A 27,553-nucleotide genomic window follows, 5' to 3' on the forward strand; every position below is an offset into this window, starting at 1 on the left:
CACCACTTATCGTTGCTTACACGACATGTACTCGGCAACCTTCAAGCGGAAGCCCAACGTGGGTGTCGGCCACGACCTACCTAATCACCTAAGCCTCCAGTCCAGGTTTATCGCCTATTCAGGTTCCATCCGCAGGGAGTCCGGCCGAGGTTTCCCATACGGCCCCGAACGACGTGAACAGGGTTCCCGAGATACCTAACGGGTATTTGGTACACCGTGCCACGTACCTACCGCATCACAGCCCACCCCTACGGTCAGCGCTGTCCACGGCCTCCAGTAGGCTACAAACACCAGAAACTACTTGCAACTCCTGGACGGAGAACTAGGGTGAATAAGAAGCCGAGAGGGTCCATTGGTTTCGGGCCCAATGCATGGTAGTAGCTGATTCTTAAATCACACATACAGATCTCAGTGCTTAAGGTCGTCTTCAATGAAACAACCCACCATGTACTCCTACATGGCCTCTCATCGATACCTTTACCAAATCGTGTTCACCACACCACTCTCATTACCGACATAATCATTTCACTCTAGCCCATCACCCAGATGAACCAGACCTGACACGACTCTAAGCATAGCAGGCATAGCAAGGTAGGAACAACACATACATATGGCTCAATCAACTCCTACACATGCTAGTGGGTTTCATCTAGTTACTGTGGCAATGACAGGTCATGCAGAGGAAATGGGTTCAACTACCGTAGCACATAGCAGTTTGAATCGCGTTGTCTTAATGCAGTAAAAGAGAGCAGGAGCGAGAACATGGGATTGCATCGATATGATCAAATGGTTGGTTGCTTGCCTGATGGTTCGATGCACGGATACGGTTCTTCGTTAGGGTAATCACGGTACTCCTCGGGAACAGATCCTGTCGCAAAGGGCATCGATACACAAGCATCACCAAACAATGTGCAACAATATGATGCATGCATGAAACATGGCAATATGAGTGTGTTGGGCTAATGCAACTAAAGCCAGAAGGGTTTGAACAAATTTGAATCAAAGATTCAAATTCCAAATTCAATTATGGCCTTTTAAAGTGCCTTTTCTTGTTCTGATTAAAACATCAATTTAACTTGTTTGATCATGCATGAAAATAGTACAGATGGATAGATTGGATTTTTCTGATCATTTTTCATATATAATTTGTCCAATTTGGAGTTACAGAATAAAAGTTATGAATTTTTGAAGTTTAATTAATATTCTGGAATTTCCTGATTTAATTTAAATCCAGAAATTCAATTACTGCGTCAGCCTGACGTCAGTGTGACGTCAGCAGGTCAACGGAACAGGTCTGGTCAAACCTGACAGTGGGTCCCACATGTCAGGGTGATTATTTTAATTAAAACTAATCCTGTTTAATTAACAGGGCTGGGCCCCACCTGTCATTGACTCAGAGGAGTCAACCAGGGCCCACCCGTGGTCAAAGTCAGTGTCGGCTGCCGGCGTTTAGTCGCCGGCGAGCCCGACGCGGCGGCGGAAGTGATTTTGGTCGTTTCGGCCACCAAATGGACCGCGGAGGCCACCGGAGTGGAGCTGAGGGCAACCCGCAGCTCTTGGCGGAGCCCGTTGGGGTCGGGGTGGCCGGAGTCGACGGCGGCGAGCTCGGCTGCGGCCGCCGGGGTTCGGTCGTGCACGGGAACGGTGCTGGAGCTCGAAGTCGAGCAAAGCGAGGCGCTAGGGATGCTCTACGGGGTTCTGTGAACTCGTTGGACTCGCCGGGGTGACCAAATGGTCACCGGAGCTGCATCGACGGCGAGCTCGGCGACGGCGGAGGTTCGGCCGTGGTGGGGAGGAGGCTACGGTGAGGGAACGAGGGGAAGGAGAGGGGGAAACGGTGGCGTAGCTCACCGCGGTTGCAGTGGCGTCGAAGCGGGCTCGGGGACGCGCTGGAGACGGCGAATTCGACGGCGACGGTGGTCGGAGCCCGAAGAGGGGAACGGCGACGTGGCGGCGATGCAGGGCTTCCGGGGAGCTGTGGAGCGGTGGGGAGGAAGAGGGAGTCGAGGCGGAGCTCCTGAGCTAGTCGGGGGAGCGAGGGGTGGTCGGAGACGGTGGCTAAGGCGAACGGCGGCGACGGTGGTGTTCGGCCGGGCGAGAGAGAGAGCGAGGGAGAGCCGGGGGAGAGTGAGAGAGAGCAGGGAGGAGGCGTGGCGTCGTCCAGGGACACCGAGGCGAGGAGGGGAGGGCAGGCAGGCAGGGAGAGAGGTGGCGTGGCGCGGTGGCCGTGCGCGCGCGCCGGCCACACGCCTGGCCGACTGGCGCCAGGAGGACGACGGCGGTGGTGGGCTGGGCTGGCTAGCTGGGCCGGCCAGCTGGCTGGGCCACACAGGTAAGTTTTCCCCTTTTTTTCTATTTCTGTTTTTTATTTAATATATCTGCAACTTTGTTGAATTAAATAAAATACCTAGGCAACTCCAAAAATCACCAAACTACTCCTGGTCCATAGTTGGATTATTTCCAACATGAAACATTTTAGTTTGGAGATATTTGAGCATTTAAATATTTTATATTATTTTAAATGCCCAAATTCAAATATTTATGATTTAAATCAAAAACCTTAGGATGGCCTAGGAAAATGTGCACCACTTTTGGCAGAGGTTCTGAACCAAGGCAAAAATGATGGGCATTTTAGAAGGGCATTTCAGGTTTATTGAAAAATTATTTTAGTAACCCTAGTTGGTTTCAGAGGGGACTGGGGGTTCTGTCATCCCCATTTCAAGTTTCTGATGAAAGAGTAAACATGATGCAACACTCTAATGCATGACTAGCTAGGGTGTGACACCAAATTTTCAAAACTAGATCCCATGTTAATAAGTTTTGAAGAACTTTTTTTCACGAAAAAACCGGACGAAAAAACCGAACCGGGAGCATAGGTTTTTTCCCTTTTCGAAAGAGGCATGACCGTGCCACAACCGTGCCTCTCGCGGAAGCAAAACCGTGACTCTCGCGGAAGGAAAAAAGAAAAGAAAAAACACGTTTTTTTCATTTTCGAGGAGGCACGACCGTGACTCTTGCGGAAGCAAAACCGTGACTCTCGTGAAAGGAAAAAACAGCAAACACATTTTTTTTCGTTTCCGAGAGGCACGGACGTGACTCTCGCGAAAGCACAACCGTGGCTCTCGTGGAAGCAAAACCGTGACTCTCGCAAAAGAAAATAAAATAGAAAATGTGTTTTTTCGTTCCCGAGAGGCACAACCGTGACTCTCGCTAAAGCACAACTGTGCCTCTCGCGGAAGCAAAACCGTGACTCTCGCGAAAGGAAATAACATAAAACGTGTTTTTTTCATTTCCGAGAGGCACAGCCATGACTCTCGCGAAAGCACACCCGTGCCTCTCGCGGAAGCAAAACCGTGACTGTCGCAAAAGAAAAAAAATAAAAAACCCATTTTTTTCGTTTCAGAGAGGCGCGGCCATGACTCTCATGAAAGGGAAAAAAAGAAAACGCGTTTTTTCGTGCGATTTTTTTTTCAAAATTCTTTTGATCGAAAATCTAAGGAAGACCGGTGGAAAACCAAAACATCAAAAAACTCTAAAAAACGTGTAAAAAGCCGAAAACGCGTGCAAAAAAAAACAAAATCCGGAGGAAGCGCCTAGAGCGCAACACGTGGCGAATGGCTGAGAGCGCCAAGTGGCGCTGATCGTTGCGAGGGTCCCGAAGGAGCGCTCGTTAACTAGTTGCTCTCCGGTTCCTATGCGACGCATTCTGCGTCAACTAGTCGGGCGTTCGCACAGGGGAGTTTGTTTGTGGGCTTACTGGGTTGCAATGTGCTGGTTTGTCTGTTTCTTTGTTTCGCACATGTTTCGTTGTTCTCTTGTTCTTTGAAAACTGTTTCTGCTGTTTCACGCGATGTACTACTTCTGCTTGTTTCTCTCGTTCTCTCTGTTTCTACTGTTTGTGAAAAGAAGAAGAGTTTCAATAAAGTGATCTTTTGTTTCTACTGTTGGAGATGTACTACTTCTGTTGTTTCTCTAAGTTTCTATTGTCTGTGAGAAGAAGAATAATTCCAATAAAAACGAAAAACCAGTGCCAATCGTGTTTATATTTGTGAAACTTGAGAAACAATAAAAAATGAAGCGTTTCAAGACACCAAGACGGTGAACCTTGTTCAAAAATCCAAGTGTCCAAGAAAGTATCAGTATAGGAGCAAAAAAAAGAAACAGACAAAAAAACCATATGGAAAGAAGTATATAAATGTATGAGCTTCTTTACAAACTTATCCTGCAGATTTAAACCTTCTTTACAACTAAACGTAATGCAAAAAGTATCACTGGTGAACCATGTTAAAGAAACATCAGATTAGATTCCTCATGGTACTGTTCCTCATGTTGTTTCTGTGTGTTTCAACTGTTTGTTAAACTGTTGTAAAGAAGATTTCCAACAAGACCATACACAAAGACAAGGAACATACAAAAGAAGATTTTTGCTGTTTCAACTGCTTGTTAAAACAGTTGAAAATCCAAGAAAGTAGATTTCCAATAAAGTATGAGTATAGAAGCATGTTTGAGCTTCTTTACAAACTTATTCTGCAGACTTAAACCTTCTTTACAACTGAAAGTAATGCAAACAAAGTATCACTGGGAAACCAGCAGAATAGTTTCATTGGGGAACCTTCTTTACAACTGATAAAGAAACAGCAAAAGAGTTCCCCCATGGTAATATTCTGAGACCTTTGTAGTTGCTAAGATACTGAAGAAGAAAAATTCCTGAGTCATATATGTACAAAAAAAGAGAGACATGGAAATTCCAGTCAATTCAAAATACTCTCTATCTTTCATTGAGAGTATAGAACAAAGAAGTTGTTCATCGCTCATAGAAAAGCACATGGGAGAGTTCCAAAAAGATAGAGAAGGCACCTGAAATTGACCTTCGGGGCTGGTACAAATCTCGACTCAAAATATCCTATGTTAAAAGTAGTATTTCCGTATGTAGCAGCAAATAAAGCCTTGAAGTTGTAGATCACAACACTAATTGTAGGCAGAAATGCATCGCCACTGTAGTACGGGTTCATGATGTAAAAACTTCCGCTCTAAAGTTAGCAACGATTAATATAAATTGTTTTTCTTTGAATATATGCATTTTTACCTACAAAAATGTAGACATGATAAAAATATTAGGCTAATCTCTGACCAAAATAAAATTCTAATGAAAGCACCGGTAACAAAGAAACCTTTTTTTTTCATAAATGTAACAAAGAAACCTTGCTTACCAAAGAAGCATTCAATAAATTGAACCTGACAGTACTTTCCTATAAGATTAGTTTGTTTGAGGGATCTGAATGATTTAGCATAGGGTTCATTAACTTCTCCTACATGTTTATTTCCCAGGAATTGATTGCCAATTAGAACAAGGAAAAGATGGTTGAAATTGGAAAGGAAAACTGATGTAAAGAAGACAAAATATAGGCTCACCATTTCATTAGTGCTAACTATGTGTTGTACCAATTCACTGTTTGGTAGGAGGCCTTTTCTTCCTCGGTTGAGCTGGTCTTTATTCTTTAGTTTTGAAAAACAGGCAACAACACAAGGATTTATCCAACCACCGGTCTAATGATAAAGTGATGGTTTTCTGGTCTACCCAGACTCCTTCAATCTCAAATATCCACTGGGTGTTAATGGCAGAAGAGCGTCATGAATAAAAGTTTAAAAAGCCATCAGAAAACAGTTTATAAAATCATACATTTGTTCGTGCTTGAATCATGTGGAACAGATGACATTTCTACATATGCTACTTAATGACAGAAACATTTTTCAAGTATCACGAAACATTATTTGAAAGAACATTATATCGTTTTTTAATAACTCAGCGAATAATAAATACAAAACATTATTTAGAGGTCAAAAATATTGAGCAAACAATATTCATGGAACATTTCGAAATGAACATTATTATGGGACATTATTCAAGTATTGAGGGAACATTATTCAGTGAACAATTTCCAAGGAACATTGTTTACGAAACATATTGAAGGGACATAATTTAGGGATCAAAAAATGAAGGAACAATTTTGTAGGGAGCATTATTGGTGGAACATTATTTAGGGATGAAAAAATTAGCAAAAAACTTTATTGACGGAACATTTCGAAGTGAACATTATTAGGGGACAAAATTCAAGTATGTAGAGAAACATTTTCCAAGGAACATTATTCAAGTGTTATTCAAGGAACATAATTCAAGTATTTAGGGAACATTATTGGTGAACAATTTCCAAGGAACATTATTTAGGAAACATTATTGAAAGGGGCATAATTTAGGGCCCAAATATTGAAGGAACAATTTTGTAGGGAACGTTATTGGCGGAACATTATTTAGAGAACTATTTCCAAGGAACATTATTTAGGAAACAAATATTAAAGGAACAAATTTGTAGGGAACATTATTGGAGGCATAAAAAACGAAAAACTTTATCAAAGGAACATTCCCAAGATAACATTAGGGAAACATTACTCAGGTATTTAGGGAACATTATGTAGAGAACATTTTTGAAGAAGCATTATTTATAGACTAAATACTGAAAAAACATTATGTTTCCCTAACATTATTAGGGAAACGATTATTCAAGTATTTAGGGAACATTATGTAGAGAACATTTTTGAAGAAACATTATGTATAGACCAAATCTTGAAGGAACAATTTTGTAGGGAACATTATAGGAGGAACAATTTGAAGTTAACATTACAGAAATTAGGGAAACATTTTTCAAGTATCATTATTTAGCGAACACTATTTGAACAAAAGGGTCCAAAATAGTGAACAAACATTATTCAAAGGAACATTTCAAAATAAACATTATTAGGGAACATTATTCCAGTATTTAGGGGACATTATTTAGGGAACAGTTTCGAAGGAACATTATTTATGATACAAAAAAATTAAAGGAACAATTTTCTAGGGAACATTATGGGCGGAACGTTATTTAGGGATAAAAAAATATTGAGTGGAAAACTTTCTCAAAGGAATAGTTCCAGGTGAACATTATTAGGAGACATAATTCAAGTATTTAGGGAACATTATTCGGTGAACGATTTTTTAAGGAACATCATTTAGGAAGCATTATTTAAAGGGGCATAATTTAGGGATCAAAATATTGAAGGAACAATTTTGTAAGGAACATTATTGGTGGAACATTATTTAGGGAACTATTTCCAAGGAACATTATTTAGGAAACAAATATTAAAGGAACAATTTTGTAGGGAACGTTATTGGAGGCATAAAAAATTTAGCGAAAAACTTTATCAGCGGAACATTCCCAACATAACATTATTAGGGAAACATTATTCAAGTATTTAGGGAAGGGAATGTTCCTTTGATAAAGTTTTTCGCTCAATTTTTTTTATGCCTCCAATAATGTTCCCTACAAAATTATGTAGAGAACATTGTTGAAGAAACATTATGTAGAGAACATTTTTGAAGAAACATTATTTATAGACCAAATATTGAAGATCAAACAACTATGTTGGTACTTAAAAGGGATTGCTAGACAAGTTCTGCTTTTGTGTGTGTGACCAAACGAATAAGAGCTAAGCAACACAGAGGACAAGGACACCACGAATAATCATGTTATGATAATACTTGCATGGAAAATGATGCAAGTATGGTAGATGAATGACACCATACTACAAAATCATTGTTAACTAACTATGTCCATGCAAAATGCCGCAACTAACCACAAAATTCTTGTCTGTATAATTTCACAAATATAGTGTGAAAAAAATATTCGGTAGTACTGCTCCTAGAACAACAGAGGAAAATACCTAAAACACCATAACACTCTACCGTGCAAGCAAAGAACTATTCAGGGCATTAAATGCAAATTAAAGAAAACTTTTCAACATTAGAAAAACGAAGTGGAGCGGGTACGATGGAACACATGCATCGTTTATCGATACAAACATGTGAATAAATTCATGCCTTAGCATTTACAGAACTACTCCACCCTATAATATGGAACAAGCGACCTAAATGTTAATAGATGTGTGCTTATCAACGGCTGAATAGAAGAAAACCTAATACATGGTAACAAGTCTCCATAACTAATCCATGTTGCTGCTACAAAATTCATAAAATAAACATAACATTTTTAATACATAGAAAAACTTCTACATCAACCTACACAAACCATCCTATCATCATCAACAAACAAAAACAAAAATCGCAAGGCCAAGTGCCCGAACACACAACCTCCTAACAACAGCATGCTGAATCATACCCCTGAATCCGAAATCTCTGAACACAACCCCTTTTCTATTCTCAGAAACATCCAAATCAAATAAAAGATGCTCCACCACTACAACCAAAGCCTCCTACAAACACTAGCAACACTGGACCAGCGCTAAAACGGGAGGAAAAATCATGGGCTCCATCCTGCGGTACAACACACAAAGCAATGAACATAACAGGGGAATTTGGGCGCGTTTACCTTGTCGAAGCCGAGCTTGACGAAGCTTGACAGGGACCTAGACAACGCTGACCTTGACGGAACCCTAGACGTCGCCGACCTTGTCGGAACCCTAGATGACGCCGACGCCAACGCCGGAGACACTGACGACCTGCAAATAAACATCCAACGCGACAAAGTCAGCCAGATCTGATGTGGTGGCGCGGATGAGAAGGAAGCACAGGGGCCCGGCGGCTCCTTACGAGGGCGGCAGTCTCTTGCCGGAGTAGGATCCCGGAGGAAGAAGCAGGTGAAGAAGCCGCCGGACGACGGAGGAAAAGGGAATCCAGGCACGAGGGAGGAAGGGAAAACTTCTCTGCAGACAACGAACCACGCAGTGTTTTTTTTTTTTTGAGTGCTAGAATGACGCAGTCAAGGAAGGAACGAGGACAGGAACAGGAAATAAAAAGGCCGGCCCAAACGAGTTGAGGGGGTGTGCGGTACCTCGACAATTTGACGCAAAACGCTTCAAATAGGATATTGCCACGAGCCAAGCAAGAAGCCGGCTGCACCACATCGCTACGGTGCTCGCCAGCTCGAGAAAACACAAATCACGACACGACAAATATCCAACGGCTGAAAAAATGAATGAGACCAAAAATTATCTCAGCTAGCTGAGTTTTAGTAAAACCGTACAAAATATGTTCTTGGATCTCATAAAGGGAAGAGGTAAAAAAAGGAATGTATGACAATGACGACATTGGTTGCACAAGGATCGTAATGCAGCAAGGTATGCTCGGATCAAATAGAAAATCTCTCATATGTTCTGTTGTTTCTCTGGTCTCGCAAAAGTTCTGCACTCAAAGATAATTTGCTTACATAAATGTGTAGCATCAGGCTCATATGCGTGTAAGCTATCGGAAGCTAAATACTCCCTCCATCTCAAAATAAGTGTCTTGAATTTAGTACAAATTTGTACTAGAGCTGGTACAAAGTTGAGACACTTATTTGGTGACGGAGGGAGTAGTAGGACATGCTAATATTGTTTCTAATCGCCTCCGGACATCCCGGGCCTATACATTGGAAAATATGCGTATGGATCAGGGAAAATGTGAGGATCCCTCTGCATTGATTCAATCGCCAACATGACGAAGGGACTAGGAAAGCGAACATTTTATTTTGCAACAACAGGCAGTTCTTGAAGCTGATGCCGACACATGGGGCAACTTTCCTTCATCTCTAGGCACCTCCCCAGGCACCGCCCATGGAAGATGTACCCACACACCGTCTCCTTCCATGCGTTCGTAGCTCCCTCTTGACCCAAGCATATGGCGCCTCCACCGGCTTTAGCACCTCATCCATGGTGGCAGTCCAGGACTCTTCGAGCTCGGGCTGACGTGGTTCCATGACAGAAGTACTCTCCACGAACCACGATACCAAAACACGGCACTAAGGTGTGTTCCCAGCCGATCGCGGACTTGGGTTTTTATCGTTGCCCTACCGGCGAATTTAGTTCGATCGTGGAAAAGGAAAGTTGGCTTCTATGGTTCCTTCGAGAGGCTGCTTGGGTTTGCATATATGGAGAGGAAAGTTGCGCAACGGGAGTAGGAATCGGTTAGCGGTCGAGGAGTAGGATTCAGGAACGATCAACCAACGTATACCCAGTGGAGTCGTCCCAGTACTTGTACGAGCGTGACTCGGTCATCCAACAGTCCACCATTTGACGCAGTAGAGCAGCTGGGAGGAGGAACAGCCCACGCATCACCCCGATGCTCCACTGCGACCTGTGAGGCTGTGACACGCCGGTCACAAGAACGAGATGGCGGCATGGCGCTGCCAGTTCGTCTTGCGCGCTTACAGTCCAAGAATTATGGCGACGAGATCCCAATGGAGGACAGTTCAGTCCTAGGCATGTTGGTCAGGCCCGTGACCTCACTGGTTATAAGTTGGCCTCCGACGGAACATGGAAATTGCAAGTTCAGTCACATCATTCGTGGGAATTGAGAGTCGGTAGTCTTCTGTCAAATTATCTACAATGTCTTCATCTTGTTGTTTGTCAAATTAAAATGCATTATGCCTGTACTTGGAGTGGACAAGAGTGAGTAGTCTTCTGTCATGAAACTTCCAAATGCATCGCCATTGACATTGCAAGTACATGAGCATTTCTTCTCAAACGGCAATATAAATCCAATAGACAACACGCTAAATTGTACTAGGGTTTACCGGTTCTGTATGATGTTATGTATCTCACAAAAAGAAGAGAAAAAAGAATAGCATTGCTATTTTGAAGTCTGACAGACAAAACAGGGAGCGATTTCAACGGCGCAACAGTTGACAAGGATGAACATAGTAGATGTCAGGGCGCAGTTGGCTAAACGGCGCTGAGGATACCCACTGTATCGAACGACATGCGAATGCCGGCGCCCACCATGAGCTTCGCGGCGTCCCGCGCCTCACCGGCCTCCGCGACGGCTCCGCGCAACAGCTGGTCGCAGGACGAGGAGGCGGGTCCGACGACGACGCAGCCGAAGTGGCAGTCTGCGCACGCAGACGCCGACCACAGGAGGTCCAGCGCGGCGCGGCCGTGTCGCCCGACGTCGGAGCGTGACTCTTCCCAGGAGGAGAGCCACTGCCGCCCGACGCGCTCGAGCCCGAGCTCCGCTGTGGCGACGAGGAAAGCGGTGCTTACGCCGCCGTTGATGAAGAGGACGCGCGAGACTGCGGCATGAGCCGCGTCCAGTGTGCGAACGGAGGCAGCGTAGGTGGCGGCCGCCGCAGCGTGATCCAGGGCGGGGGACGACTTGAAAGCGTGGGCGCAGTGGGCGGGCTCGGCGTGGGCTGCCTCGAGCTCGGGGAGGGCGGCGCACCCGTCTAGTAGCGCGCCAGGGCCCTCCAAGCGTCGTCGTGGGCCCTCGCCGTCTTGCCCGCGGCTGGGCGGCTGTCGGGCTCGCCGTGCGGGAGAGCCACGTCGCCGCTGCTACGCAGAGCGGCCTCCACTCCCTGGAGCTGCCCCAGAGCAGCCGTGATGGCCGTGTTGGCGGCGAGGACCTCCCGGTCGACGTAGGAGCGGGGGAGGTCACCGCGGGCAAAGATGCGCGCGGCTGCTCCGCGGTGGCCCCGGGACGTGACGACCCCGTCGTACGCGGCGCCGGCCCATGCCATGGCCGCGCGCGCCCTGGGTGCTGCAGTTCGTGAAATCCTGGCTTGATTGTATCCACAGGTTTTTTATAGTTTTTTTTTGCGGGTGCGGGTTTTTCATAGTTGATGATTGTATTAACACAAGATCACCTTACGACTTAAAATGTCTATGCAGTTTCACGCTGTGTCTTTTTTGACAAATGTAAGAGCATCTCCAATAGCATGTGTATATTTGGATGTCTATATATTCATATAGACAATGGTCTAAAAAAATTCCTTCATACACACATCCAGTTTTGCATCAGAATGTCTGTATACAGGGACCATGACAGGTGGGCCGTTGCTGAGGAGAGGAAGAAATCATGACTATAGCTGAGTTTAGACAACGCCTTCACATTGTCCAGGTGTGGACATTGTCGAGGTCGATTTAGAGGATGTGTATATTTGGACGACCATATAGACAAGCTGTTGGACGCCTGTTTTGAGCTCACGTCGTGGAAAACGAGTATAGACATCCATATAGACAAGCTATTGGAGATGCTCAACTCCCCTTTTTTTAAAGAGTTTTCACAAGAATGACAAATAATTTTACAAGAATGCCAAATAATTTTAGGAGAGTTCTAGTACACATAAGAATTCTCATTTCCCCTCATCCCTCTTCTCCAAGCCCCGCGCCTCCCCAAAGAGTTGTGGCAGTGTAGGCACGCCTCGAATCACAGGCGCACCAGCAAATCTACCCGGGGGGGGGGGGGGTATCGCTAGAGATGGAAGGTGTAAGGGCATCCTTTGCCTTAGGATTTTGGTGATGATGACAACACACTAATCGTGCGCCATAGTTTTCTCAGGTTCACATGGTGTGGCGCAAGACGGTTAGGTCTTCCCTCTATGCGGAAAAGATCGAAGACGGAGTTTCTGACGTTTTTATTCCTTTGGTTGTAGGATATCCGTACTATTAAGAGGGAATCCTCATCGGAAGGTATTGGGTGAATCACTTCACGTACACATTCTTTGCACCCACCATATACCTTCCATTTTGAGGAGAGAGAGGTTCCCCACTGCCCTCTGGCATGTGCAGTCCTGCCCATGGCGGTAGTACCGCTCCATCGAGCGGTTGTACCGCTGGGCGGTAGTTCCGGTCTGACCACCGCTCCAAGTACCGCTCAGGGGTAATTCCCTTTTGTACTGGGTACGGTGGTAGACCGGTGGTGGAACGGAAGTTCCGGTTTGTCTTGGTGTCCACGGCGGTTGTACCGCCTCGGACACCATCACCCAGGAACTGCTAGCCCAGCGGTAGCTCCGGCCCTACTACCGCTCCAACTACCGGCCTGAGGTGTAAACCTTCTGGATGTATGCGGTAGTTGAGCGGTAGTGGAGCGGTAGTTCCGGTTTATTCTGATAAACCGGTACTACCGGGTGCGCCACCGGAAGTACCGCCCTGGTGCCCTAGGAGGGGTTCCCCGCATTCACCGGTTGTACCGGTGTCTAGTGCGGAAGTACCGGTCGCATGCTTTTCTGCACATAATGGTTGGATCTTGGGGGGGGGGGCTATTTAAGGAGGTGCTTCTCCTACCTCCCACCTACCTCTTACCTCTCTCTCTCTCTCTCCTCCATTACTGCCATTAAAGCTCTCTTGCCCGATCTCTCTCCCTGGCCACTCAAACTCGTTGATTTGCTAGGGATTGAAGGAGGAGACCTAGATCTACACTTCCACCAAAGGATATTTGATTCCCCCATACTTTCTTGTGTGGATTTTTCTATTCTTGGGTGCTTGGGCACCCTAGACGGAAGAGATCACTTCGGAGCCACATTCCATTGTGGTGAAGCTCCGGGGTTTCATTGGGAGCCTCCAATTAAGTTGTGGAGAGAGCCTCAACCTTGTTTGTAAAGGTCCGGTTGCCGCCTTCAAGGGCACCAATAGTGGATTTACGGCATCTCGCATTGTGTGAGGGCGTGAGGAGAATACGGTGGCCCTAGTGGCTTATTGGGGAGCATTGTGCCTCCACATCGCTCTAACGGAGACGTACTTCCCTTTAAAAGGAAGGAACTTCGGTAACACATCCTCGTCTTCACCGGCTCCACGGTTGGTTATCTCGTGCCTTTACTTGTGCAAGCTTATTTGTGTTGTATCCCTTTCTTGCTTGTGTGTTGTTGTTGCATCATATAGGTTGCTCACCTAGTTGCATATCTAGACAACCTACTGTGATGCAAAGTTTAATTTGGTAAAGAAAAGTTTAAAATTGTTAGTTGCCTATTCACCCCCCTCTAGTCAACTATATCGATCCTTTCAATTGGTATCAGAGCCTCGTCTTTATTAAGGACTTTGTCGTCTGAAGAGTATGGTTGACACCGTAGACGGTGGGGAGGAGCACTCCGGTGTGAACCCGAGCTCATCTACGGCCGATGGGGGAACCGCGGTCTCTCATGAGGAATTTAATGTGGCTTTGGACACATCGAAAACCTCCTTGACGACCGAGGTTGAAAGCGTGTTTAATAAATTCTTAGAAGGACTTAAACTATCTACCTCGCCGATGAAAGTGGGTGATCCCACTAACAAGGTGGCGGATGCTAACTCCGACAAGGGGGAAGCTAATTGTGAAAAGGGTCCTTCTACTAGTGGTAGAAATGGCACCGGCATCTTTGCCCATGTGGAACCTCCAACTTATGGAGGACCGATTCCCTCTACTCATTTAAATCATGTCGGCCCTCCTCCTAAGATTGTGAAAAATGAGGACTTTGATTCTTGGGTTTATTGCTTCAAGCGTCATTTAAATCATGTGAATACTAATCTTTGGAGAATCATTGAAGAAGGTTTCTATCCGCATGACCGAAGCAACTTCACCCCTAGAGAAGCCGTGGACAATCAATTCAATGTGAATGCTCTTTTCATCATCCAAGATGCAATTCCCCCTGAAGATCTCCCTTATCTTCGACCCTATGCCATGGCCAAAGATGCATGGCATTGTGTTGTGTCTCTCTATCGGGGAAGCACAAGCATTCAACGCTCCAACTATGAAGTGGTGCAAGATGAAGCAGATGAGTTTGCAATGAAAGAAGATGAAGAACCTCGTGAGCTCTTTCGGAGAGTAAAAAAACTCGCGGTCTCACTCCGAGATCATGGGAGCAAGGACATGGATGACAATTGGATCAAGCGCAAGTTCCTCAAGGCCATGATGCCCTACAACAAGGCCATGTCCTCCGTCATCCGTCAAAGACCGGACTTCCACTCCATGACCTCAAATGAAGTGTTGGATGAGTTCGTGGCAATGAGCATCTTTGACAAGACCGCCGGCAACGCGGTGTTGCATTCTCAAAGAACAAAGAAGCCCAATCTTGCCTTGAAGGCCAAGGTTATTGTGGAAGAAGAGGGAGAAGAGGAAGATGAGGAGAGCAACCCCGAAGATACAAAATATGATTATCACGAGCACATGGCTCTTGCTTCAAGGCAATTTTGGAGCAAGAAGAACACAAGGCCCAACTTCAACAAGAACAACTCAAGTGGCTTCAAGGGCAAGCAACGAGTGAGAACTTGTTACAGTTGTGGCAATGTGAGCCACTTCGTTGTGGATTGTCCTTACGATAAGCGGGAAGACAATGGTGGCAAGCTCATCCAAAAAGACAAAGCCAAGTCCTTCCCCAACAAGAACAACTTCACAAAAAAGTCTCCTACTCGAGGGTTGGTGGTTCAAGAAGAATACCATGAGGATGATGATGATGATGAAGATGGTGAAGCAATGGCCATGGCCTCCGTTGCCATTGCCACAACTCCCCGGGTGTCTCTCTCCGACTCACCCAACAAGAACATCACCGCCAAGTGCCTCATGGCCAAAGCCACTAACAAGGTAACCCCCAACATCAAAACCACCATCATTACTAATCCCTCCTTGACGGATTGCATTGATGAAAATGAGGAGTCTAATGAGGAAGTGAATGAATTTGAGTCTTTCATGAGTAAGCTCAAGGGCAAATCCAAGAAGCACTTTGTTGCTCTCTTGGAACAACTTGGTGAAGCTAATGACATGATCGAGGCTCATGAAGAAACCATCTCTAAGATGGAAGGTCATAGTCGTGAATATGCCGATGAGATATCAGATCTCTCTAATGCTCTTGAGGAAGAGCGTGGGCATCGTTTGGCTCTTGAGGAGTCACACAACGATGACCATGCTAAGTTAAAGAAAGATCTTAATCATGCTCTTGTTGTGTCTCATGTGCTAACTTCCGAGAAGGCTAAACTTAGCGTTGACCATGCTAGACTCAAGTAGGAGTTTGATATACTCGACAAGGCCCACAAGGTCTTGAAGGGTGCTCATGCTAGCCTCAAGGAGTCTCATGTTCAACTCCAAGTTAAGCTAACCAAATAAAAGGCCACCTTTCCTCATATGGTATTAATTGATAATGCAAATGCCACTAACCCGTGTTGTGAGCATGTGCATCTTGGAGGAGAATGCCAAGTTGAAGGAGCAACTTGAGAAAGGCCTTGTGACGTGCATACAAGGTGAGAAGAACCTCAATGACCTTTTGATCAATCCAAAGGAAGTTGTGGCCAAGGAGGGAGTTGGGTTCGCACCCAAGTCCAAGAACAAGAAGAAGAATGACAAGGCCAAACGACCTCCTCCTCTCAAGCAAACTTTTGTGAAGGAGGGAGAGGGTGCTCCTAAGGAGAAGAAGAACAATGTGAAGGGTGGTGATGTCAAAAAGGGCAATGCCACGCCTTCCAACAAAGTCAGCGACTTTAACCCTTCTTATGTGTTGTGCCGTGCTAGTGATGGGCATGTTTATGCTAAATTTGTTAGTTCTCCTTATGAGTAAATTGAATGGTCTATTTGGGTTTCTAAGACCCTTGTTACTAACATCAAAGGACCCATTAAAAATGGGTACCTAAAACCAAGCATTGATCTCTTGTAGGTGTTTGCTTCCAGTGGGGAATCATGGTTGCTCGATAGTGGAGCAACAAATCATATGACCGGAAGCAAGGAATTGGTGGTGGACGTGCACAAGATCCCTTCTATGCCCACCAACGTCGAGTGGGGTGATGCCTCATCTTCTAAGGTATTGGGTCTTGGCAAGGTTGTCATTTCTCATGATCTAACGATCGATAAAGTCATGCTTGTTGAGTCCCTTGCTTTCGATCTACTTTCCGTTCATCAACTTGCACTCATGGGCTTCGCCACTTTCTTTGATATTGATACCGTGGCCCTCTTGTGGAGCAAGACTCTTAAAGTAGCCTTTGTTGGGCATGTCAAGAATGGTCTCTATGTGATTCACTTTTCGGAGCGACCCACTAAGACCGCAACATGCCTAATGGCTAAAGTTGATGTGGGATGGCTTTGGCATCGCCGTTTAGCCCATGTCAACATGAGATCTTTGCAAAGTCTTCTCAAGGGGGACCATGTCCGTGGACTAACAAATGTTAGTTTTGCCAAAGATCATGCTTGCAGTGCTTGTGTCGAAGGAAAGCTTCATGAGAAGGCTCACCCTCCCAGGACTATCGTCTACTCGAAGAGACCCTTGGAGCTCCTTCACATGGATCTCTTTGGGCCTCCATCCTTTGATAGTCTTGGAGGTATAAAGTATTGCTTGGTGATTATGGATGATTATTCAAGATACACTTGGGTATACTTCTTCAGGAGGAAGAGTGAGACTCAACAAACCGTCATCAACTTTGCAAATGAAGCTCAATGTCAACATGATGCAAAGATCTTGACAATAAGAAGTGACAACGGCACCGAGTTCAAGAACTACACCTTGGATGAGTTTCTCAGTGATGAGGGGATCAAGCATCAATATTCTACACCATATACCCCTCAACAAAATGGTGTCGCGGAGAGGAAGAACCGGACGTTGATGGATGCGGCAAGGACCATGATGGCAGAGTTCAAGTCTCCATACAACTTTTGGGCCGAAGCCATCAACACAGCATGTCATGCATCCAATCGGCTCTATCTCCGCAAAGGCTTGAAGACTCCTTATGAAATATTTACCAGTAACAATCCCAACCTCAAGTACTTCCGAGTGTTCGGGTGTAAGTGTTTCATTCTCAAGAAAGGTGTTCATTTGTCTAAATTTGAGGCTAGAGCTTATGAGGGCATATTTGTTGGTTATGCTACAAACTCTCATGCTTACCGTGTCCTCAACAAGTCCACCAGACTCATTTAGGAGACGTGTAACATAGAGTTTGACGAGAATAACGGCTCCCAAGTGGAGCAAAGTGGTACTTTTGATGTAGGTGATGAAATTCCTCCCCAAGCCATAAGAAGAATGGGTGTGGGTCATATCCTACCCATTGAGGAACCCCTTGTGGACGAAGGAGAAGGACAATGCTCCACTCAAGTGGAGCCATCACCAACCCAAGACCCACAAGCTTCCGAAGAACAAAGTGAAGGCCCTCAACCTCATGAACAAGATCAAGGGCAAGATCAACCTCAAGATGGTGGTGAATCACTAAGTGATGCCCAAGGTCAAGTTCTCCCCTTCGAGCAAGTTCAAGATCAAGAGCAAGCTCAAGATCTTGAACAAGCTCAAGATGATCATGTTACCCCTCCTCCGTCCACATCCAAGGAGGAATTAAAGCATCGTGCCATGAAGATTGCTTCCAAGCTCACCACCAAAGGTCATCTCATGGAGAATGTGGTTGGAAGCCTAAGAAAGGGGGTAAGCACCCGTAGACAATTAGCAAACTATTGTGAACATCACGCGTTTGTCTCTTGTGTTGAACCCCAAAAGGTCTATGAGGCGCTCGAAGATCCGGACTGGCTCAATGCCATGCATGAAGAACTTAACAACTTCGAGTACAACAAGGTGTGGAGATTGGTGCCAAGGCCATCGGGGAACCACAATGTCATCGGAACCAAGTGGATATTCAAGAACAAGCAAGATGCTCATGGGACCATCGTTCACAACAAGGCAAGATTGGTAGCACAAGGCTACTCCCAAGTCGAGGGTATCGACTACGGTGAAACCTTTGCTCCTGTTGCTCGCCTTGAATCCATTCATTTGTTGATTGCTTATGCTTCCCATCACAACTTTAAGTTACAACAAATGGATGTGAAGAGTGCTTTTCTTAATGGTCCTATTAATGAGTTGGTTTATGTCAAGCAACCCCCCGGGTTCGAGGATCCCTACTTCCCCCATCATGTGTATCAACTCGATAAGGAACTCTATGGCCTTAAGCAAGCCCCACGTGCATGGTATGACCACCTTACCGAGTTGTTGCAAGATCGTGGATTTGAAGTTCAGCAAATCGATCCCACTCTTTTTACTAAGAAGGTCGAAGGGGAGTTGTTTGTGTGCCAACTATATGTTGATGATATTATCTTTGGTTCCCCTAACAAAGCTTTCAACGAGGAATTTGCCGCTCTCATGACCTCTAAGTTCAAGATGTCTTCGATGGGAGAGTTGAAGTTCTTCCTCGGTTTCGATATCAAGAAAAGAAGAGAAGGTACCTTCATCAACCAAGCCAAATACACTCAAGACATGATAAAAAGATTCAAGCTAAGTGATGTCAAGCCGGCTTCCACTCCAATGCCCACCAAGTGCACACTTGACATTGATCCCAATGGTAAAGTGGTGGATCAAAAGGTATATCGCTCCATGATTGGCTCCTTGCTTTACCTTTGTGCATCTAGACCGGATATCATGTTGAGTGTGGGAATTTGTGCACGGTTTCAAGCTGCACCCAAGAAAAGCCACTTTGTGGCGGTCAAGCAAATATTCTGATATTTGGCTCATACCCCAAACTTTGGCTTATGGTACCCAAGAGGAGAAAACTTCAAGCTTGAAGGATATTCAGATTCCGATTGGGCGGGAGACAAAGTGGATAGGAAGTCCACTTCCGGAGGGTGCCAATTTCTTGGTTGCTCTTTGGTGAGTTGGTCTTCCAAGAAGCAAAGTTGTGTGTCTCTCTCGTCCACTGAAGCGGAGTATGTGGCGGCTGGTAGTTGTTGTGCACAACTCTTATGGATGAGGCAAACTTTAAAGGATTACGGTGTCATTTGTGACAAAGTGCCTCTTTGGTGTGATAATGAAAGTGCCATCAAGACATCTCTCAACCCGGTGCAACACTTCAAGATGAAGCATATTGAGATTCGGTATCACTTCATCCGGGATCATATTAGGCGAGGGGAGATCGAGCTCAAATATGTCAACACTCATGATAACCTTGCAGATATCTTCACGAAGCCCTTGGATGAAGCAAGATTTCGCGAGTTAAGGCATGAGCTAAATATCATTGATTTGAGCAATGTGACTTGAACCCTTGCACACCCCACCACACTCTTCATGTTTTCTCGTTTAGGTGTAGGCATGGACATAGGAGGAGTGTTGTTCTCTCAATGAACTCTCCCTCCCCCCATTATGCATAAATTGATCGAGTCTTTCACATTCGCCATTTTTTATGGTTCTTGTGCTTCGAAGACGAGTTGTGGTCATGGGCCCAAGGATAATTCTTCACGGCACCATCCCCTCTTAACTCAAACATAGGTGGCTTCAGCCACCGCACTTATGCTTAAGTGTTTTTCCTTATTGGGTGTTTCCTTTTTGCCTAGATGTTTGAATTCTCTAAAGAGTGGCTTTTCTTGGTTGCTTCTTGCACTCTTGAGAGTCTTCGTCATCATATTACAGTGACTTGTTTCTATCCCAAGCCTTCTTCTCCCAAGCCATATTTTCCAAATGTACACAAGTTGATATCCTTTTGTGCTTGGGGCTATTGCAACTTGGCGGTACAACCGGTGGGAAACCCAGTTCTACTGGTCTTCCACTATGTTGTGTAGTCCCAGCAGTACTTCAGGCCTTGCACAGGCGGTTCTACTGCCCCTGCCAGTACCAGTACCTCTGGCCAGTACTACCGGTCTTCGGAAGCGGTACTACCGCTCCCTATGGAGCAGAAGTACCATTCTCAAACACCGACTAGTTGCAGGACCGGTACTAACGCTCCTAGCAGCAATACTACCGGCTGGCATCTGGGGCTGATATAAGGGGCGCAGGCTGAAGGGGTTTTTCTTTTCCCCTTCGCCTTCGTCTCTTCTCTTATCCCTAGCCGTCGGTTGCATCGTCCCTCGCCCCGGAGCGCCCTCCGGCCCTCCGGATCGATCGGCCCTTCATCGGATTGGCTCCATGAAGGTCGCCTCCTCTTCGATCTTCTCCCATGGAGACCGGTAATGCCCTGCTTCTTCTCGTTCTTTGGGTTCCCCTTTTGAATCCACTATCTAGGGCATTGCTTGTTTTCCCCCATTTTCGGCTGAATTTTTAGTGGGAAAGATCCGTATAGCCTCCCTCTGTTCCTTGTGCGTAAGTCACTGTAGGAATAATGTATCTAGATTCGAGATTAAGGCGGTTCCTGTTCTTCCATGCGGCAGATCCGCTCTCAGCGGTACTACCGCTCCTTGCGAGCGGTACTTTCGCTCGATCGGTTCTACCAGTTGAACAACCGGAACAACTGGTTTCTCTGAACCTGTATGCATTGTTTCTCCTCTATTGACTTACATGTGACATATTCTTCTGATCTTGTGTACATTCCTCTCATCTTTGCTGGGGTTTCTGTGTGCTTTCTGTGTGCGCGTGCAGGTGGCTCTAGCTCTCATTCTGGTCGGAAGCCTCAGAATGCTAAGAAGAGGGCTTGCAGGCGGAAACCTTTGGGTGACAATGAGAATGATCATGAAGTGGTGATTCCTACCAAGACCACTCGTCGGGAGAAGTCTGCTGCTGCTAAGCAACGTGTTGCAGTACCTATGCTCAAGTGGAAGATGCCGGACTGGCAAAGGTTTCGTTTCCAGGATCCCTACTCTGTTGCACCGAATACTTGTTGGAACAACCCACGGTTCCGGAATGAGTCTCAGTTGCGGATTGTGTTAGAATTTTTTGAGCATCACAAGAACAAGTTCACCCGGATGTGGTCCATTGACATCGACCATTGGAAGAACAACCTTGATTACTTTGGAGAAGCTTTGAGATCTGTGAAGAGTTTGACTTGATCAAGCTCATGACCGTGAACTCTGATTTCGATGTGCAGCTCGTCCATCAGTTCTATGCTACAGTCCACTTTGGCTCTGATGCGGAACACCATCTCTCTTTCATGTGCCGTGATGAGTTCTTTCATGTCCCATGGAGCACTTTCTGCAATGCTATTGTTTATGAGGATACCGGGATTGAGGGTCAAGGTGGCATCCGTCCTCACGGCCGTGCTCACCCCATGGACAAGATAAAGCTTGCCCCTCTATACATCCCTGGACATGGTATTGTGGGCAAGTCCAATGATCTGTTGCCGGTCTATGATATGCATCGTGTGTTCCGTTGTGTTCTACTTCCCAAGGTTGGAAATCAAGATGATATCTATGGTTATCTGGTGGATTTGCTTGTGGCCATGAAGACCAAGAGGGGATCCAGTGCCACGTTTGATGTCTCCAGGTGGCTATGGGAGGAGATGTACAATATGGTGTTGTACCGCAAGGTACCAATATATGCTCCTTTTCTCATGCAGTTTTTGAGCACCGTTTGGGCAGTCTGTAGGCCAGGAGAGCCTCTCACCACTCCTGCCAACCTCACGGAGCATGAGGTCAAGGAGCTAAGGAAGAAGAAGCATAAGACTCCCCGTTTTTCTATGGGCAATCAGGAGGATGTGTATACTACCTCGGATGATGAGGACTTTGAGTTGGAGCCTGGGGTCCAGCCCACCTGGGTTGAGAAGCTGACTTCCAAGATCAAGAAGACCTTTTGCTTGCAGACCCATATCCAGAAGAAGCTCTACAAGGCCCACGTTGCTGAGAAGTTGGCACGTCGCAGGCAGATTCAGTTGATGAGGCACCTCAATGTGCCAGATGTGAAGAGTGGCTCCGAGAAGACCATCACTCCTAAGGATACTTGGTGCTTGGAGAACACTCAGTGGTCTAATGATGTACCTGCTTCTTCCTCTGTCCATGTTCCTGAGGTAGCTACTGCGAGGTCTGAGGAGTCTGAGGAGGCTCAGGATCACGACGATGATATTGATGATGATGCATCAGACAGCTCTGCGGCTACTGGCGAGGAGGTCTACTAAGCCCCGGGGCGCTAGGTTCGCTCTTTTCCTTTTTGGTGTCTCGATGCCAAAGGGGGAGAGAGCTCCATTAGGTCACGCGAGTTGCATGGGTGCTTATTTGCAGTTGGTCTTCCTAGTTTATTTGCTTGTTCTTTCTAGTACTCTATTGATTTATTCTATGTTGTCATCTCGTGCATGGTGTAAGACATGTGTTGTTCGGTTTATTTATGCACTCTTCGTTTAGTAGAGTTTATTTATGCACTCTTCGTTCAGTAGAGTTTATTTTATGATAGTTACTATATGTTGTCTCTACTGCTTTAAGTCTATTTCGATTGTTTTGCACTCTCTGGTTGGTCTATAAAATCCAGGGGGAGCATTCCCTAGTGTGCACACTTCGCATTCCAAAAGCAAACTCGAAACAGTGCTCACACTCAGGGGGCGCCCCTCCTTTATTTTTAGAACTCCCGGACTAATCGTGTGGTTGTCATCATCCACCAAAAAGGGGGAGATTGCAAGGGCATCCTTTGCCTTAGGATTTTGGTGATGATGACAACACACGTGGACTAATCGTGCGCCATAGTTTTCTCAGGTTCACATGGTGTGGCGCAAGATGGTTAGGTCTTCCCTCTATGCGGAAAAGATTGAAGACGGAGTTTCCGATGTTTTTATTCCTTTGGTCGTAGGATATCTGTACTATAAGAGGGAATCCTCATCGGAAGGTATTGGGTGAATCACTTCACGTACACATTCTTTGCACCCACCATATACCTTCCATTTCAAGGAGAGAGAGGTTCCCCACTGCCCTCTGGCATGTGCAGTCCTGTCCATGGTGGTAATACCGCTCCATCGAGCGGTTGTACCGCTGGGCGGTAGTTCTGGTCTGACCACCGCTCGAAGTACCGCTCAGGGGTGATTCCCTTCTGTATTGGGTACGGTGGTAGACCGGTGGTGGAACGGAAGTTCCGGTTTGTCTTGATAAACCGGTACTATCGGTGTCCACGGTGGTTGTACCGCCTCGGACTCCATCACCTAGGAACTGCTAGCCCAGTGGTAGCTCCGGCCCTACTACCGCTCCAACTACCGGCCTGAGGTGTAAACCTTCTGGATGTATGCGGTAGTTGAGCAGTAGTTCTCGTTTATTCTGATAAACCGGTACTACCGGGTGCGCCACCGGAAGTACCGCCCTGGTGCCCTAGGAGGGGTTCCCCGCATTCACCGGTTGTACCGGTGTCTAGTGCGGAAGTACCGGTCCCATGCTTTTCTGCACATAACGGTTGGATCTTGGGGGGAGGCTATTTAAGGAGGTGCTTCTCCTACATCCCACCTACCTCTTACCTCTCGCTCTCCTCCATTAATGCCATTAAAGCTCTCTTGCCAATCTCTCTCCCTAGCCACTCAAACTCGTTGATTTGCTAGGGATTGAAGGAGGAGACCTAGATCTACACTTCCACCAAAGGATATTTGATTCCCCCATACTTTCTTGTGTGGATTTTTCTACTCTTGGGTGCTTGGGCACCCTAGAAAGAAGAGATCACTTTGGAGCCACATTCCATTGTGGTGAAGCTCCGAGGTTTCATTGGGAGCCTCCAATTAAGTTATGGAGATAGCCTCAACCTTGTTTGTAAAGGTCCGGTTGCCGCCTTCATGGGCACCAATAGTGGATTCACGGCATCTCGCATTGTGTGAGGGTGTGAGGAGAATACGGTGGCCCTAGTGGCTTCTTGGGGAGCATTGTGCCTCCACACTGCTCTAACGGAGACGTACTTCCCTTTAAAAGGAAGGAACTTCGGTAACACATCCTCGTCTTCACCGGCTCCACGGTTGGTTATCTCATGCCTTTACTTGTGCAAGCTTATTTGTGTTGTATCCCTTGCTTGCTTGTGTACTTGTTGTTGTTGCATCATATAGGTTGCTCACCTAGTTGCATATCTAGACAACCTACTTTGATGCAAAGTTTAATTTGGTAAATTAAAGTTAAAAATTGTTAGTTGCCTATTCACCCCCCTCTAGTCAACTATATCGATCCTTTTAGAAGGCAGAGTGGGACGGCGGAAAATAATATGCTGCAGAGAGGATTAAACAGTAGGTTTGTGTAAGGTTGCTATGGCTTTTTTCATAAGAATATATATAGGATTATAAGAAAAGATGAAATACTCTTGTGAAGAACAAAGAACAATACCTTCAAGTCGACAGATAGTGTCATCGTAGTCGGGAGTTCGCCGTCGTTGGCATCAAATCGATAACCAAAAGTAAAGAGTATAACTTTGTATTAAATTCAGCTAGGGCTGCATGCGAGGGGGGAGGTGGACTCTTGATGAGGCCGACACCAAGTCAGGATTGGTAGTAGTGAGTCCATAGCTGAGCGCGGCATGGCGGCCAAAGCATTCTTCCAGGTCGAAAAGGAAGCCTCCACATGGCCTTCTTCGACCAATTTGGCTGCACCTAGGTCGCTACCTCACGTTGCTGCCCTTCGCCTGATGCTCCATCGACGACACCACCACTAGATTGAGATGGCCGAACTCATCCGAGCATGATGAGATCCCTAACCCCGACACCACCAGGTGATTGTCCCTTCAGAAGTAGACGTGGAATGCGGCGCGAGGGTGGAGAAGGATCGTGAAGGGGAAAGGGTTGAAGGAGTTGGCCATCGCACTAGGAGTGGCATGCGGCAGGAGGGAGGGTGGATGTCGGCGTCGAAGTGAGGCACAATGGAGAGCGAGGGACCGAAGAGAGGGGAGCGCCCAACGGGATCTTGGGTGGGCGGCAAGTTAGAGTGTAGCGAACACAGGGGAGTCGACCCACCGGTCCTGCATGGGGTTTGAGACGGGATCTTGGGTGGGACGGTGCGCCCGAATATAGAGAGAGGAAAGTGGGGGTGATGGGTTGGGCTGGATGACAGAAACATACGTCCATGGGTAGCCTCTCTCGTGGGTCCTACCGGCAGTAACTGAAAGCTAACGTGGTTGTTCTGTATAGTGCCGGGTCCCGCATGTAAGGCTCTAATAAAGCGCCGATATGGTAGTGCTGCTGATGCGGATAAGATGTCTATCAAGAGAAATAAGATAGTGGGATGATTTTTTTAAATATATAGGATTCTCACGTGAAAGTTCTGGTGCATTTGGCAAGCACGTGTTCTATTTGTTTGAAAGTGAAGATATCCATACTTTACATAACAATTTTAGCATCGGTCTCATATGTAGAGCTACCGAAACCATAATGTACATGGCAACATCATCTTCAATTGCCTTCAAACATATCTTGCGTATACATTGAGAAATATCCATCTGGATCTGGGAATATGTGAGGAAACCTCTGCATTGTCTCTATCATCATCAAGAAAAAGGGATCTATATAGGGAACATCTTGTTTTGCATCAACATGTGGTTTTAGAAGCTGGTGCCGGCACATGGGGCAATTTCCCTTCATCTCGAGTCACCTCTCCACGCACCGCCCATGAAAGATGTGTCCGCACACCATCTCCATCCAAGCGGTCGCCGTGGCCTCCTCCTAACTCAAGCATATGAGACATCTTTCACCACTAGATGGCGCTTCCACTCGTTTGAGCACGTCGGTCGCAATGGCAGTGGAGAGCTCCTCGAGCTCGGGCTGACGTGGTTCCATGCCAGAAGTACTCTCTCCATGCTACGAGAACACGGCACGGCACTACGGCGAGTTCCTGGCCGGCTGATCGCTGACTTGGGTTTAGGTTGACCGGCGCGCGAACTTAGCTCTGACGGCGAAAAGTAAAGTTGGCTTGTGTAGTTCCGTGGTTCTTGGAGAGGGCATATATGGATTGGAAAGTTGCACAACGGGAGTAGGAGATGGTCAGCGATCGACGGACGAGTAGGATTCATTTTCAGGGACGACCAACATGTACGAGCGTGACTCAGTCCCAGCCCACACTCGGCAACGTGAGATGAGGCGGGGTTTCCATGGGAAGCACCCGTCGAGTCGCTGGCTCGCAACTCGCAATGCTGCACCATCCTGAACAAACCTTGAGGTCACCGGGTCCAGCTTCCCGTTTCCTATATGCATGATATATCTTCAAGAATCATGGCGACGTACGTGATTGTCTCAATGGAGGATGGTTCGGCCCTACGCATGTTTGTCAGGCAGTCCCATGACCTCAGATGATGCGAGGTAACATTCGTGCTGCGAGTTGGCCTCCGTGGGATCATGGGAATTAAGAGCATCTCCAACAGGTGCATAAAAATTTCGTGTCCTAAAATAATTTTAGTGCGCCACTGTAGCACTTTTAGTGCGTCGGATCAAACATTACTTTAGCAAATGCGGGATGCCCAAAAACACGCGCCCAAAAGAACATGCAGTGTAAATTGTGAAGCGCGCAATCCGACACCTCAAATTTGCAGCTTTCGATAGCGTTTTTCAGCGTGTGCCCAACGTTTTTTGCATGCGCACTATTTTATAGTTTCTGCTGGACCTGTCCGGCGCCCAGAAATCCCTGATTTTAGTGCGCGGCCCAGCTTTTGGGCGCCTCTTGGAGATGCTCTAAGAGTGTAGTCTTCTGCCATATTATCTACTCTACGTTGTCTTATCTACTTCTTTTGTCAAACCAAATAAACGCATTATGCCTGAACTAGGAGTGGAGAACCCATGAATTTGGACTGAACTTGCAACTGCACCATCAGCGTCATTTTATTGCGAACTAAAATGAATTTAGTGCAATTGTTTCATACAGCATCAGCACATACATCACCACCACCCATCACCTCAAGAGCCAACATTAATCCAAGAAAAGACATATTGATGCATGGTAGGATTACGAGGTCTGCTTCGGTACCCCCGAAGCGCGCGCTTAATGTATAAGAGAATTTTGGGCATACCATGCTTACCGTATACCCGCGCCCGTATGCGACGTCTGCATACACGTACAACCTAGCCGACGGCTCGAGCCGATACGGCCGACTGATGTCTACCATGCGCCCCTTGCGCGAAAAGAAAAACAGACCCATCACCTAGCAGTGATCACACGGCCCAGTCCAACCTCGCCCCGTCCGGCCAATCGCCGCCC

This window comes from Triticum aestivum, chromosome 4B, assembly GCF_018294505.1.
Source record: "Triticum aestivum cultivar Chinese Spring chromosome 4B, IWGSC CS RefSeq v2.1, whole genome shotgun sequence".
NCBI classification, from domain to species: Eukaryota; Viridiplantae; Streptophyta; class Magnoliopsida; order Poales; family Poaceae; genus Triticum; species Triticum aestivum.